The sequence below is a fragment of the Lepidochelys kempii genome, chromosome 3 (genome assembly GCF_965140285.1).
Source record: "Lepidochelys kempii isolate rLepKem1 chromosome 3, rLepKem1.hap1, whole genome shotgun sequence".
NCBI classification, from domain to species: domain Eukaryota; kingdom Metazoa; phylum Chordata; order Testudines; family Cheloniidae; genus Lepidochelys; species Lepidochelys kempii.
The window spans coordinates 202,202,420-202,216,192 of record NC_136382.1 but is presented as its reverse complement, the minus strand read 5'-3'; the positions used below and the strand labels follow the sequence as shown (position 1 = coordinate 202,216,192).

The window sequence follows — 13,773 nt, the reverse complement described above, 5'->3', positions numbered from 1 at the left end:
TCCTGCATCCCAAACCCCTCATCCCCGGCCCTGTCCAGAGCCCGCACCCCCAGCCCAGAGCCCATATGCCCTCCTGCACCCCAACCCCCAACCCTCAGCACCCCCAAACGCAGAGTTCCCTCCTGCAGCTCAGAGCCCCCAGCCCAGAGCCATCACCCCCCCTGCACCTCAGCACCCTGCCCCAGCCCACAGCCCCCTCCCACACCCTGAACCCCTCATCCTGGCACCCACCTCGGAGCTCGCACCCTAGCCCAGAGCCCATACCCCCTGCACCCCAGCGCTCAGCATCCCCAAACCCAGAGTCCCCTCCTGCAGCCCAGAACCCTCACCCCCTCCTGCACCTCGACCTGCAGCCCCATTCCGCACTCCGAATCCCTCGGCCCCACCCTGCAGCCTGGATCCCCCTCCCGCACCCCAGAGCCCTCACCCCCCGCCCACTCTCCAACCCCCTGCCTCAACCCGCTACCCCCTCCCACGTTCCAAATCCCTCGGCCCCACCCCAGAGCCAGTACCCCCAGCCAGAGCCCTCTCCCTCACCGCAACCCCCTGTCCCAACCCAGTGACAGTGAATGAGGGTGGGGGAGAGCGAGCCACCAAGGGAGGGGGAATATAGTGGGGGGGAGAGGTGGGACCAGAGAGAAGGGGCAAGGCTAGGGTGTTCGGTTTTGCGCCAATAGAAAGTTGGCAACTCCTACCCCCAGGCCAGGGACCCCATGCTCTCCCCGTCCCCTCCCCATCCCATGTTACCTGGGGTAGGGGCTCTGTCTTCCTGCTGCCCCGGCTCCCCCTGGCATGTGAACATACGAATGGCCATACTGGGTCAGACCAAAGGTCCATTCAGCCTAGTATCCTGTCTCCCGACAGTGACCAATGCCAGGTGCCCCAGAGGGAGTGATGATGGTAATGATCTAGTGATCTCTCTCCTGCCATCCATCTCCACCCTCTGACAAACAGAGGCTAGGGACACCATTCCTTACCCATCCTGGCTAATAGCCGTTAATGGACCCAACCTCCATGAATGTATCCAGTTCTGTTTTAAACCCTGTTATAGTCCTAGCCTTCACAACCTCCTCAGGCAAGGAGTTCCACAAGTTGACTGTGTGCTGAGTGAAGAAGAACTTCCTTTTATTTGTTTTAAACCTGCTACCCATTCATTTCATTTGGTGGCCCCTAGTTCTTATATTATGGGAACAAGTAAATACCTTTTCCTTATTCACTTTCTCCACACGACTCATGATTTTATAGACCTCTATCATATCTCCCCTTAGTCTCCCCTTTTCCAAGCTGAAAAGTCCTAGCCTCTTTAATCTCTCCTCATATGGGACCCTCCCAAACCCCTAATCGGTCTCCCCTTTTCTGAACCTTTTCTAATGCCAGTATATCTTTTCTGAGATGAGGGGCACCACATCTGTACGCAGTATTCAAGATGTGGGCATACCGTGGATTTATATAAGGGCAAGAAGACATTCTCTGTCTTATTCTCTGTCCCTTTTTTAATGATTCCTGACATCCCGTTTGCTTTTCTGACTGCCGCTGCACACTCTGTGGACGTCTTCAGAGAACTATCCCCGTGGAGTCACATCCGGACGCTGCCCAGGGCAGCCCAGCAGCTACCTGGGAGAATGTAGCCGCTGCGCTGCACTGGGCAGCGTCCCAGGGAGGGTGGCCAGAATAGGAGAGGCTCTGGCACCCTGCCTCTTCCCTTCGGGCTCTGGCCCCACCCCTTCATCACCCTGGCTGCTGGTCCCTTGCTCCTCCCCCCATCTCCCCTGCCAGGGACCAGAGTCGAGTGTGGAGTGGGGGGGTGAGGAGGGAGTATTTGAAATCCTGAGACAGAGCATCTTAAAAACTGAGCTGTTTTCAAAGTTGCAAAATCTTTCTCATACATTTTTAATATACTTTCTTTCTTTTTTTTTTCCCCACACAGATATTGAACAAACAAGGGGTAAGGAGACACGTGAAACTTGCATTGCTTAGACGTGGTGCATTGTACCAAAAGGAAGGTCTGACATTGGAACTAGGAAGTTATTAGACCTTCCTTACGGACCTACGTAATCACTGTTCTGTTGCATTGTGATCAGCTAAGTCTGTCAGTACAGTGCACAGGGAACTCCAGAAGCAGCTTCAGGGCCAAACCCCTCTGATGCCAAACAGGTTCGTGGAGGTGACATGGAAAATGCCACTTGCTTGTTTCTCAAAGGAGGATTTAAACCTAGGATCTCCAGTGCTGCAGAATAGACCTTTGTGAGTTGAGCTTAAGTCACAAGTCCTTCGTTTTGTGGCATCAGTAGGCTTTTATTCTACTCCTGCTACTAGATGAAAACCCAGTGAACCAGTGAGCTACAAATAAAAATATCCATTGACATAGGTAAGGCAGATCATTCACCCCCGTTTAAAGGTGGGGAAATGAGGACAAAAGAGGTTTCTGAAGGTCACTTTTGGCAGAACTAGGATCAGAACCTAGGTTTTTCATAGCAGACTCAAATGGCAGCCTTATTACTTCTCAGTAACATTAAGATTGTGAAAAGAAAATGAGTACTTGTGGCACCTTAGAGACTAACAAATTTATTTGAGCATAAGCTTTCGTGAGCTACAGCTCACTTCATCGGATGCATTCAGTGGAAAATACAGTGGGGAGATTTATATACACAGAGAACATGAAACAATGCGTGTTATCATACACACTGTAAGGAGAGTGATCAGGTAACGTGAGCGATTACCAGCAGGAGAGCGGGGGGGCCTTTTGTAGTGATAATCCAGGTGGGCCATTTCCAGCAGTTGACAAGAACGTGTGAGGAACAGTAAGGGGGGGGGAATAAACATGGGGAAATAGTTTTACTTTGTGTAATGACACATCCACTCCCAGTCTTTATTCAAGCCTAATTTAATGGTGTGCCGTTTGCAAATTAATTCCAATTCAGCAGTCTATCGTTGGAGTCTGTTTTTGAAGATTTTTTGTTGAAGTATTGCCACTTTTAGGTCTGTAATTGAGTGACCAGAGAGATTGAAGTGATCTCCGACTGGTTTTTGAATGTTATAATTCTTGACGTCTGATTTGTGTCCATTTATTCTTTTACGTAAAGACTGTGCAATTTGGCCAATGTACATGGCAGAGGGGCATTGCTGGCACATGATGGCATATATCACATTGGTAGATGCGCAGGTGAACGAGCCTCTGATAGTGTGGCTGATGTGATTAGGCCCTATGATGGTGTCCCCTGAAAAGATATGTGAACACAGTTGGCAACGGGCTTTGTTGCAAGAATAGGTTCATAGAATAACAGGGTTGGAAGGGACCTCAGGAGGTCATCTAGTCCAATCCCCTGCTCAAAGCAGGACCAATTCCCAATTTTTGCCCCAGATCCCTAAATGGCCCTCTCAAGGATTGAACTCACAACCCTGGGTTTAGCAGGCCAATGCTCAAACCACTGAGCTATCCCACCCCCCCAGGTTCCTGGGTTAGTGGTTCTGTTCTTTGGTGTGTGGTTGCTGGTGAGTATTTGCTTCAGGTTGCGGGGCTGTCTGTAAGCAAGGACTGGCCTGTCTCCCAAGATCTGTGAGAGTGATGGGTCATCCTTCAGGATAGGTTGTAGATCCTTGATGATGCGTTGGAGAGGTTTTAGTTGGGGGCTGAAGGTGATGGCTAGTGGAGTTCTGTTATTTTCTTTGTTGGGCCTGTCCTGTAGTTGGAAACTTCTGGGTACTCTTCTGGCTCTGTCCATCTGTTTCTTCACTTCAGCAGGTGGGTATTGTAGTTGTAAGAATGCTTGATAGAGATCTTGTAGGTGTTTGTCTCTGTCTGAGGGGTTGGAGCAAATGCGGTTGTATCATAGAGCTTAGAATCATAGCATCATAGAATCATAGAATATCAGGGTTGGAAGGGACCCCAGAAGGTCATCTAGTCCAACCCCCTGCTCAAAGCAGGACCAATTCCCAGTTAAATTCCCAGGACCAATTCCCAGTTACAGCTTGGCTGTAGACAATGGATTGTGTGGTGTGATCTGGATGAAAGCTGGAGACATGTAGGTAGGCATAGCGGTCAGTAGGTTTCCGGTACAGGGTGGTGTTTATGTGACCATTGCTTATTAGCACAGTAGTGTCCAGGAAGTGGATCTCTTGTGTGGGCTGGTCCAGGCTGAGGTTGATGGTGGGATGGAAATTGTTGAAATTATGGTGGAATTCCTCAAGTGCTTCTTTTCCATGGGTCCAGATGATGATGATGTCATCAATGTAGCGCAAGTAGAGTAGGGGCATTAGGGGACGAGAGCTGAGGAAGCATTGTTCTAAGTCAGCCATAAAAATGTTGGCATACTGTGGGGCCATGCGGGTACCCATAGCAGTGCCGCTGATTTGAAGGTATACATTGTCCCCAAATGTGAAATAGTTATGGGTGAGGACAAAGTCACAAAGTTCAGCCACCAGGTTTGCCGTGACATTATTGGGGATACTGTTCCTGATGGCTTGTAGTCTATCTTTGTATGGAATGTTGGTGTAGAGGGCTTCTACATCCATAGTGGCCAGGATAGTGTTTTCAGGAAGATCACCGATGGATTGTAGTTTCCTCAGGAAGTCAGTGGTATCTCGAAGATAGCTGGGAGTGCTGGTAGCGTAGGGCCTGAGAAGGGAGTCTACATAGCCAGACAATCCTGCTGTCAGGGTGCCAATCCTGAGATGATGGGGCGTCCAGGATTTCCAGGTTTATGGATCTTGGGTAGCAGATAGAATGCCCTTGGTTGGGGTTCTAGGGGTGTGTCTGTGTGGATTTGTTCTTGTGCTTTTTCAGGGAGCTTCTTGAGCAAATGGTGACGTTTCTTTTGGTAACCCTCAGTGGGATCAGAGGGTAATGGCTTGTAGAAAGTGGTGTTGGAGAGCTGTCGAGCAGCCTCTTGTTCATATTCCGACCTATTCATGATGACGACAGCACCTCCTTTGTCAGCCTTTTTGATTATGATGTCAGAGTTGTTTCTGAGGCTGTGGATGGCATTGTGTTCTGCACGGCTGAGGTTATGGGGCAAGTGATGCTTCTTTTCCACAATTTCAGCCCGTGCACATCGGCGGAAACACTCTATGTAGAAGTCCAGTCTGTTGTTTCAACCTTCAGGAGGAGTCCAACCAGAATCCTTCTTTTTGTAGTGTTGGTAGGGAGGTCTGTGTGGGTTAGTATGTTGTTCAGAGGTGTGTTAAGATTAAGATTGTGATATCTTTTGGGAGTTAAAGTGGTTAGAATTTCTGCCGTCTCTTTAGGACGGGTATATTGTGCTAGAAAAGAATTGTGCCCCTGTGTTTTTATTACGCTTTTGAACATATTGGGGAAAATGGGATAACTTAAGGTAAATTAAACATAAATACCATCAATTGGCTGTTCACATGGTAAGCAGCTCCGTGGAGCTCAAGTGAGACACATGTTTATCTCTTAGTGTTTAAGATGTATCAGCTTTATTTTTCTTTCATGTTGGGTCACTTTCTACTATGCAGAAAGCAGACCCATCCTTTCAACATTTGGCCTTAACTGTAGAACAGACAATTCAGTTTTGCTGAGACAATCCTATAAGCAAAAACTCAAATCATTCCCCCCGCTTTCCCAGGGCTTCCTTGTGCCTCCATCAAAAGAAGTTGGATGTTAGCCAGAGAACAGCCTTATATTCTAGATTAATTAAAAGGAAAGGTCAGTGCTAGTTCCATCTGTGAATATCCTATTAGCCTTTTCCTCGACTAAAAAGAGTGAAAGGTACTTTGTGTTTTCTGAGCTAAATGGCACACTCCTAATGGCTTGTATTCTGCGTCATATAATTTTGTCTTCTCCAGCTATTACATCACAGCCCATGAATCTCATTTACCAAGGTACAGCTACATCATTTTCTAACCTCCATCTTCCTCTGATCCGCCCGTCTCTTTCTTCCTACTACTGCTTTTACTTATCTAAATGGGTACATGAACATTAACCTACCCAACAGCAATAAGGAACAGAGTCAGTAGAGGGGTACGTAATCTTTCTCTGATTTGTTAATGTCAGCTGTGTTTTTACTTGCGTACATGACATTTTTTATCCTTCTGGTATATTAACAGTGATTTTTTTTTTTTTACATCTGCATCTCTTCTTACCAATTTCTTAAAATAAAGTATTTAAAAAATAGATGCATGATGTACCTAGCTCATGAATCCATGATAAATGAACTTCCTGTGATTTCTATATGCTCAAGTTGTTTACTGAGGATGGGCCAACCCAAGGTTTTCTCAAAAAGAACAGGAGTACTTGTGGCACCTTAGGGACTAACAAATGTATTAGAGCATAAGCTTTGTGAGCTACAGCCCACTTCATCGGATGCATAGAATGGAACATATAGTAAGATAGATAGATATACATACAGATAAGTTGGAAGTTACCAACAAACTGGGAGAGGCTAATTAGCTACGTTTCAGAGTAGCAGCCGTGTTAGTCTGTATTCGCGAAAAGAAAAGGAGTACTTGTGGCACCTTAGAGACTAACAAATTTATTTGAGCATAAGCTTTCATGAGCTACAGCTCACTTCAGCGGATGCATTCAGTGGAAAATACAGTGGGGAGATTTATATACACAGAGAACACGAAACAATGGGTGTTACCATACACACTGTAAGGAGAGTGATCACTTAAGGTGAGCTATTACCAGCAGGAGAGCAGGGGGCGGGAGTGGGGAGGGGAAACCTTTTGTAGTGATAATCAAGGTGGGCCATTTCCAGCAGTTGACAAGAAAGTCTGAGGAATAGTGGCGGGGGAGGGGGGGAATAAACATGGGGAAATAGTTTTACTTTGTGTGATGAGCTATTATCAGCAGGAGAAAAAAAACAAAAAACTTTTGTAGTGATAATCAAGATGGCCCATTTAGACAGTTGACAAGAAGGTGTGAGGATACTTAACTTAAGGAAATAGATTCAATATGTGTAATAACCCAGCCACTCCCAGTCTCTATTCAAACCCAAGTTAATGGTATCTAGTTTGGGTATTAATTCAAGCTCAATAGTTTCTCCTTGGAGTCTGTTTTTGACGCTTTTCTGTTGCAAAATTGTTGCAAGCTTTTCTGTTTACTTGTATTCTGGGAAAGAACCTCCCACGATCTGATAACAAAAAGCACATTTAAAAAGGCATTACACTAGAAGTATGCATAAATCATGCTGGGAAAGGAGGAATATATCCAAGCCCAGGAAAGGGCAATCCAAAAAGAGAAATTTGTTGTTCATGCCTGTTAGGTGAAAAATGAATTGCATTTTGACAGCTAATGTAGGGCCATACCCTCAGCTGGTGCAAATGGAGAAAGCTCCATTGTAATAATGGAGGAACAGTGACTTGCACCAGCTGAGAATCTGACCAGTAATGTGTAAATGAACTCCTTTGGGAAGCAAGGAAGAGGTTGAAGGCTTTTAGGAGAATAAATGAGCCCAATTTCACTGTCAAACACCGACATTTGTCCCTTGGGGCAGAGAGACGCTTCTGCACCCACATGCCAAAGTGGGGTCCCATGTTATGCTACAGGTGATAGTGATGCTCTACTAAGTATACTGTAAGTTTGTTATCCACCTAGACAAATGTCCGCTAAAAATATTGCTAACAACCTTGAAAATATTCAAATTTGAATAATAAACACATCCTAGATGGAGTGGGGTTGAGGGATGGGTTAACATACCATAACACCGAGTGGGGATGACATCTAAGGCCCCTACTCAGCATATTTAGATGTCTGAATACAACAATGATCCTTTCTTCTATAGCATGTAACCTCACAATCCTTTAGAAGAATTTTGCCTGCTAGTCACAGGTTCCTTGATTCACGTTCCTTTCTAGATGCATGCAGTCTGGTTCATAGCTCACGTTTCTTTGCCCTGGCAGTAGCTATTAGTGTCTTAACATTTTTAGCCTGGTTAAAATTAACTTCCATTTGCTACGGTGTGTTGTGACATCATGCCCAGTGGTTACTCATATCTGTGCTTTGGCCCTCTTGCTCTCACATTCCTGTGTGTTGGACTGGAAACGGCTCAACAATGGCAGCACCAGGTGTGTGACAACCTGGAATAAAGCTTGGGGCTGCAAATGACCTGTCACTTCCTCCCAACAGTGCTCAGCTCTTACAGTGGGATCAGCAACAGGTGTGTGTTTGGTTTTTTTTGTTTGGTTTTTTTTTTATACTGATAAAGCTTTAAGTGCTGCTCTGTTGGAGCCTAATCCATAGACTTCAGTGAGCTTTGGATCAGGTCCTTAGTGAACAAATTCAATTCCTGTGCCTCTTTCGTGGCTGCTGCTCACTGAAGCAAATCTTTGCTGGAAGGCCAACAAATCACCCCTTCTTGACCCTCAAGGCTGTTGCTGCTCTCTGACTGCGTGCAAAGAGAAGCAAACAGTTTCCTTTTCTTTAGCAGTCAGAGTGCTAAGTCCTGTAGTTAGCCAACCAATCTGAATTGTATGTATTATTCTAACGTTTAAATCAAGATTGCATTTTTAGCCCCACTGTCTGATCAGGCTTATTTGCTGATTAAGCAGATTTAAAGAAAATACTGATATTGGGCTCAAAAAGTCAAAATTACAAAGCCTGGAAAGTAAAGCATAGGCACTGCTAACTGTCCTAGAATCCTAGAAATGTTGGCCTGGAAGAGACCTCAGTAGCTCATCTAGTCCAGTCCCTGGCACTGAGGCAGGACTAAGTATTATCTAGACTATTCCTGACAGCTGTTTGTCTAACCTGCTCTTAAAAACCTCCAAATGCGGAGATTCCACAGCCTCCCCAGACAATTTGTTCCTGTGCTTAACAACCCTGACAGTTCGGAAGTTTTTCCTAATGTGTAAAACTAAATCTCCTTTGCTGCCATTTAAGCCCATTACTTCTTCTCCTGTCTTCAGGGATTAAGGAGAACCATTTATCATCCTACTCTTTGTAACAACCTTTTACGTACTTGAAGATAGTTATCATGTGTCCCCCCCCTTCCCCTTTCAGTCTTCTTTTCTCCAGACTAAACAAACCCAACCTTTTCAATCTTTCCTTGTAGGTCATGTTTACTAGATCATTAATCATTTTTCTTGCTCTCCTCTGGATTCTCTCCAATTTGTCCACATCTTTCTCAAAATTGGACACAATATTCCAGTTGAGGCCTTCTCAGTCCCGAGTAGAATGGAAGACTTACACATCTTGCTTACAACATTCCAGAATGATGTCCCCCTCCCCCTTTTTTTTTTTTTGCAACAGCATTACTTTGTTGACTCATAATTAATTTGTGATCCACTATAACCCCCGGATCGCTTTCTGCAGTATTTCCTTCCTAGACAGTCATTTCCCATTTTGTATTTGTGCAATTGATTATTCTTTCCTAAGTATAATACTTTGCATTTGTCCTTATTGAATTTCATCTTGTTTATTTGAGACCATTTCTTCAGTTTTAAAATCGCTTTGGAGGACAGGATTAGAATTCAAAATGCTTGCAACCCCTCCCAGCGTGGTGTATTTGTAAGTGTATGTTCTATGCCATTATCAAATAACTTATGAAAATACTGAACAGAACCAGACCCAGGACAGACCCTGTGGGACCCCACTTAATATGGCATTCCAGCTTGAACATTGTGAACATTTGATAATTACTCTCAGAGTACGGTTTTCCAACCATTTGTGTACCCACCATATTGTTTGTTTTTCTAGGCTATATTTCTCAAATTTGTTTGACAGGTTTCAGAGTAGCAGCCGTGTTAGTCTGTATCTGCAAAAAGAAAAGGAGGACTTGTGTAGCTCTCAAAAGCTTATGCTCAAATAAATTTGTTAGTCTCTAAGGTGCCACAAGTCCTCCTTTTAATTTGTTTGAGAAAGTCATGTGAAACAGGATCCAAAGCCTTACAAAAGTTAAGATATAGCACATCTACTGCTTCACTCTCATCCACATCTACTGCTTCCCCCTCATCTTTTTACCTTGTCCAAGAAGGATATTAGGTTGATTTGAGATGATTTGTTCTTGACAAATCCATGCTGACTATTCTTTATAACCCTATTATCCTTTAGGTGCTTACGAATTGATTGTTTAATTATTTGCTCTTTTGTCTTTCCTGATACCAAAGTTAAGATGACTCGTCTATAATTTCTTGTGTTCTCCTTATTCTCCTTTTTACAGATAGGTACTATACTTGCCCTTTCCCAGTCCTCGGATATGTCTCCCATCCTCCACGAGTTCTCAAAGATAATTGCTAATGGCTCAGATCTCTTCAGCCAGTTCCTTAAGTATTCTAGGATGTATTATATCAGGCCCTGCTGACCTGAAGACATGGAACTTGTCAAAGGCCTGGTCTACACTAGGGAAATTAAGTTGGTATAATTACATCACTCAGAAGTGTGAAGAATCCACATCACTGAGCGATGCAGTTAAACCAGTCTAACCCTCGGTGTAGATAGTTCTAGGTTGATGGTTGATACCAAGTGAAAAGGACAGTATCTCTTTCACACACCCAGTCCCGTCCTTCACGGCGCTGATTTACGTCTCCTCTGGCTGCTCTCGATGCCCGAACCAGTCATGCCCTCTTGGGACCACTGCCCGAGAGGGGAGCATGAATCATTTATTCTGCGGGAAAAGAGTATAATCTGCAGAGGACATGAATTCTGTGCTTGCGCAGTGGTGCAGAATTCCCTCAGGAGTAGCACCCCAAATTGAGTTTCCCAGACAGTTCAATTTAAATTAACTGGATTAGTTAAAACAATAAAACAAGTTTTATAAACTACAAAGAGATTTTTAGGATGACCATATTTCCCAAAATGAAAACGGGACACCCCCTCCCATGGCTGGCCTGTTTCCCCTTCACAGGGCTGACTGCCTAAGCCCATTTCTCTCCCACACAGGGCTGATTGCCAGAGCCAACTGGTATCACCGTTCAACTGAGCCCCCATCCTGACTTTTTTGGCAAAAATGGGCATTTGTCCCATTGGCCAAGTCCTCTTCCCTCCCCTCCCCCCCCTGCCCCACAAAGGCTGCAGGATTGGGCTCTTGCAATAGGGAAGAGTTATTGAAGCTTGACTTGAAATGCAGTATTTAGTGGTAAAATTCACCATAAACAATACAAAACCCTTTTCCAGCCCTTACTCCCAACTTGAAAAACTTAAAAAAAAAAAAAAAAAAAAAAAAAAAAAAGGCAAAAAACAAACCCACTGGCGTTTCTCTATCTAAGGTTCTTATATGTAATATCTGACACCCCTCTGCGGTAGGAAAATTCCACCGCCCCCATTTTACAGATGAGGAATTGAGGCTATGTGCCTTGCCCAGCAACACACAAGAAGTCTGTGGCTAAGCAGAGTGTTGAACCCAGGACTCCTGAGTACAGTAGGCTAGCGGCCTAACTGCTTTACCATCCTTCCCACCAATCAACCCTCAACACATGTAGTTGTGATCGACTTCTGCAGAAGCCCAAGGCTGGTGGGGGCCAAAAGAGCCTTTCCTCAGATCCTCCCAATTTCTCCCCCTTTTTCTAGAAAATGATTAATTTATGACTCACCTTGCTCAGGCCTCAAGCTGGCCATGTGCATAATGGTGTGATCATGCTGGACAGGAGTCAGTAAAGTTTTTGGGGTATGGGACAAATAAAAAAATTATTCTAAAGTGTGAAGGCCAGCTCAGACTTCAAGGGGATGTGGGACATCCAAAGTGAATATATATATGTATATATAAAAAAACATGTGAAGAAAAAGGAACTGTAGCCTTGTAACACTCACAAACTACTGGGAAGGCATTCCTGTGCTCTCTTCAGGTAGAACTCCCACTGAAGTCAGTGGGAATTATATTCAGGTTTGCTTCCATTTTCAGGGATGTATTTCTTCGCAGTTAGCCAGTGTCATGGCATGCAGCTGAATTTGAGGCACAAAAGCACACGGTCAAATACCCGGTAGCACATAATCCTTAATCACAACAGCCTCCAGACTTGCAGAGGACAAAGCGAGAGAACTGGCGGGCGTGCATCAGTGAAGCTGGGTTAGTTTTCACTGTGACACAATAAGGCTTCGTTCAGTTATTTTTAGTATAGAATGTGTGTTTTTCCATCTAAGGTTATCATCATTGTAATCATATCAGAGATTTCCTCTTACCAAAAAAGCAACTGATCGAGAATGAAAATCCTGTTAGGGCAACTGTGGATTATGATGCATTGAAGATACCACTTCATGCCTGACAACACTTTTTCTTACCCACCCCCAGAGATCTCTTGCCCTGCCTTCGTGTATGTGCCCTGTTATAAAATAGCTTCCTGTTCCTTACTGACCTTAACAAAGATTTCCCAGGCTGCATTGCTATGCTACCTTTCATGTTCACTGAGCTGTGAGGGGTGATCTTTCTCTTTGTTTTCCTTTGCAGTCCTCACACTTTTATGATTAGTTCTTTTGGATCTTTGAGTCCTTTCTTTCTTACTAATGGAGAAGGTTTTCCCTCTGAAAGCAGCACAGTGCAGCGTGCAGTTCAGGAGGTATGCACTCTTCACGCTTCCCTGCAGGCAGCTAGCTGGAGAATCCCAGCGGATTTATAAAGATATCAGAAGTGCATTTTCAGTATACAGAAAGTGTGTTCTAGAATAACACAGTCGCGCCACATTATCTTGTTGCTGTTCACTAAGCAAAGGAGAAAGGAAGGGGATTGTTAGCCAAGGGCAAAGAAATGGGGGTTGTAAGCTTTGAGACAAGAAATAGTCTAGACATGATTATTACATTAGATAGTCCAATTTGTATAATGTGTATGTATGTGACAGAATACACCCCTGTATTCACACCGTACACACTATTTCTTGATTCTGCACTCCCAGCCGGGAGGACGTGGGCAGCTGCGCTGGGCTTCTCACCTCTGGCGGGTAGATCCGCACCCGGAGTCCACTCAGCTGCCATGCTCCTGGTGAGGGGACAGGACCCCAGGGACAGTAGGGCTCCCAGTCGGGAGCCCAGGCAGCAGCTTTTATTTCTTAACATAGCAGCAAGGGAGTTACATCAGCCGGAGGAGCATTTCACTGCGTATGCCTCCACTGTTTGGTCAACCAAAGCTGACTTCTGTCTGCAAAAGTGTGTAGTGCAGACAAGGCCTTCGTGTGTTATGGTGGGCATTTGTAAAGGTCTTATCTTTATTTTTCTTGTGACCATTTCTGGCTTTTATGCCTCATGGCTTGTACTCACTCAAAATCTCTCTCTTTATAGTTAATAAACTTGTTTTACTGTTTTATCTAATCCAGTGTGTTCGAGTTGAAGTGTCTGGGTAACTCGATTTGGAGTAACAAGTTGTGGATATGTTATTCCCTTAAAGGGATAATGGACTCAGTATATCCGCACTGTCCAGGAGAGGGCTGGGCAGTACAGGACATACCTTTGTGGGGGTGGGGGTGGAATCTAAGACTGGGGCTGTGCTGGGGTCACCCTGCAGTATAACCACGGCTGGTAACAGCCAAGGCGTGGCTGGCTGGCTGCAGCACACACAGACGTAGCTGAGAGTGGGTTACGTGCTGGAGGCTGTTTGTGAGCAGCAAGACTTTGTAAAGGGTATCCCAGGATACAGGGCAGGGGTGACACAACTACTCGTTAGCCTGGATTGCACCCTGGTATGTCACAGTGTGACGGGAAGAAAATAGTCAGATCTGGACTAATTGACCAGCTGCAGATTTTGAAAGGGAAAATCTGACTGAGCTGAAACTTTCGTTAAATGTAGTGCTAATAACTATTCCTCAAAGGTTTGGTGGTAGCTGGAACAGAGCTGCAGTTAGAGGAATATGTTATCTTGCCCTTTTTGTTTTAATTTCAGGACCGGAGAG

The 13,773-nt window shown here is 44.9% G+C and overlaps 1 protein-coding gene across 18 annotated transcripts in view; it reads left to right on the top strand.

The window, feature by feature from the left end:
* Window positions 1–13,773, top strand: part of PLCB4 (phospholipase C beta 4) — a 326,044-nt gene that overhangs the window by 158,315 nt on the left and 153,956 nt on the right. Inside the window, exon 4 of one of the 18 annotated variants that reach the window (XM_078852358.1) lies at window positions 1,928–1,945. The exons of 16 other annotated variants lie outside the window; for them this stretch is intronic. The gene's annotated coding sequence lies outside the window, so the exon portion shown is untranslated. Of the gene's footprint in view, window positions 1–1,927; window positions 1,946–2,133; window positions 2,155–13,773 lie in introns of those variants that run through there. One more of the 18 variants, XM_073339651.2, reaches the window with a different exon arrangement.